The sequence below is a fragment of the Aplysia californica genome, unplaced genomic scaffold, assembly GCF_000002075.1.
Source record: "Aplysia californica isolate F4 #8 unplaced genomic scaffold, AplCal3.0 scaffold00004, whole genome shotgun sequence".
Lineage (NCBI taxonomy): Eukaryota > Metazoa > Mollusca > Gastropoda > Aplysiida > Aplysiidae > Aplysia > Aplysia californica.
The window spans coordinates 1,205,505-1,208,004 of NW_004797274.1; the positions used below are offsets into that span (position 1 = coordinate 1,205,505).

The window sequence follows — 2,500 nt, forward strand, 5'->3', positions numbered from 1 at the left end:
CCAAGCATGTTCTGTCTTTTATGCATATATATATATATATATATATATATATATATATATATATATATATATATATATATATATATATATATAGTGAACATGTATACATTGTGAAACAGGCACTTAATGAACAGGTTTTCAGGTCCCAATTTTTTTCTTATACACTATGTCCTTGGTATTTAAAATATGTAACATTGAAATTCATATATCGCGAAAACATTTTCGTGTCCGCTGATTTTGCTGTGTGCTTTCTAGACGTATTGATATCATCATTACACTATGTCACTGAAAATATCATACATAATGCTGTTGTTGGGTAAGTTTTCTGGACGTGTCCTGCAGGTCACGACACTCAAAATAGTGACAAAGGGGGATGTCACCAATCGTTTGCGTAGTTACTGGCTTTGTCACTTGAAAGCAGTCTGGAAGAGTGTGAATTTTGACCACGTAACTCTTGTTTCCCATAGCCATCTCGATGTCCAGTGGCAGTAAGAAGAAATGTTTCCCAATCAATGGTAGGCTTTTACCTTTCGTCCCTGTATCCGCAGCAGCAGCAATATTGAAGAAAAAGCACGCAGCGCTCGCATACGAAACACGTGAACACGTTGATGCAGTCCACACAAGTGTTTCCAGTGAGCTGAATGGACTCATCATCATCAGCCGCCATTCTGTCGTTTCTCTTCTTAGGCCTGTGTCTCTTTTTGCTGTGGAATAATCATTTCAAACACAGTGAGATTTTGACAGTTGTGTTAGTTCTCAGCAAGAAGGAATAATAATTATTATTCAATTAATAAGTGTGGCATCGTCAAAATGATGAAGTTGAAGAAACTGATATTTTCCCACCTTGTGGGCAATTTTAAGATCTTTTTTTTTAAGGGGGAGGGGGGCTCAACATCTTTTATGCCCATTTAAAGACACATTTCTTAGATAGATGACTATGACTGAAATAGAAGTTTAACACCCCCCCCCCCCCCCCAAATAAAAACAACAAAACCCAACAACAACTACAAGCAACAAACCAACGACCCCACAAAACTACCCAACCGAACAAGCGAACAAACAAAAGAACAAGCAAACATTTCGAACTGCTTGACTTAGTCTAGTGCGCAACATAAATATGCGATGACCGTCAGTTGGGTTGCAGTCTGGCCTATATATCTCACAAGAACAGGGAAAAGAGTTTTATGATCGTCGTATTCTGTAAAGATGTGGGTAGTTATACAAGTCCCAACTGCTATACTGCGCCGCGGGCCTACTGATTTCCTGAGGAAAGACCATGGGGGGAAGCATACCACGTTTCTCCCGATTTCAAACTGAAACTTGTACTGGTTGCTGCAACGGCCATGCCATTTCGGCGGGAAAACTATCAGAGCCGCACGCACTTTTTACGATATGGATACAATTGGATTGACGATTTCATCGAACGGTTACAGTCCCCCTGACAAAAATACTGTACAGCCCCCATCCAAATTCAAATATATTCGTCTTTCTACAGTTTAAGCTATTTCCAGACCTTGTCTCTGTCCCACGTATCTTTGTAATAATTCATCAACTCCTATATAAGTGTATATTTGTACTTAAGTTGTTTATTGTTTATGCTCGTTGTTTTTCTGTCTCCTTGTAATATAAATTGCCGTAAATTGAAGATAAAGATTTTTACTCTGAAATTCTTAAACATTAATTTAATCTGTTCATTGATCAACACCAAGCCGTGCTGGGAATTGTTGGGAATGCAACCAACTTGTGTTTCGCGCCCTCAACCATGTGAGGGAAGTGTGTGTGTGTGTGTTTGTGTTTATATATATACAGTAGTCTCCGCCTAAGATCCCGGTGCTCGGGAGCAAGGAAATGCGGGATCTTAGGCGAACCGGGATCTTAACAGATGAACCCAGGGAAGAATCTTTGGCGACTCATGTTAAGGCTCACAATCGATAAAATGGTCTCCCTCCACTCTAAGATGAACTGGCGTGCCCCCTTGGTGGGTTTATGGCATATGGCGAGCGAAGAGTGGTTAACTTTGATGACCAATCGCAGTGCATAGGGGCATGAGGCGAGCCTTTTTCACTTATTATCCTATCATGAGTCTCAAGATCTACGCTTTTCCAGATACCCCTCCCCTTTACCTGTCATAAATTTACAGCTTTCCATCTCTGACTGAGCCCCCCCCCCCCCCCAAACCGCCTTTGTCGTTACACACCATTACGTTGTGAACACACCAATTAAAATTCAGTCTGTCTCGCAAATTCGGGAGTAGAGACAGGTGCTAATGGTCGAGGAAGAGTTCACAGTTCAATGTGATCCCGCCTGGAGCGAACGTGTAGGCCCTACCCACCCAGCGAGTGATGTAAGTTTAGGGGGATAGCTCAGGTGTGAGTGCGATGTTCGGGGAAAACAAACGTGTCGGTCAGTTCACACCCCGGTGTGATCCTGTCTGGGGCAAACATTGTATCGCTTCATCGAGTTTTACAACGTGTATGTGATCACATTCCTGATAGTCGCT

At 41.8% G+C, this 2,500-nt stretch overlaps 1 protein-coding gene and 1 long non-coding RNA gene across 2 annotated transcripts in view; one reads left to right on the plus strand and one right to left on the minus strand.

The window, feature by feature from the left end:
* LOC101846779 overlaps positions 1-2,500 on the plus strand; it is a 66,718-nt gene that overhangs the window by 26,148 nt on the left and 38,070 nt on the right. The window lies entirely within an intron of this gene.
* Positions 136-2,500, minus strand: part of LOC118477322 — a 3,477-nt gene continuing 1,112 nt past the window's right edge. The window contains exon 2 of the long non-coding RNA XR_004858293.1: positions 136-704. This is a non-coding gene — a long non-coding RNA (uncharacterized LOC118477322). The remainder of the gene's footprint in view (positions 705-2,500) is intronic.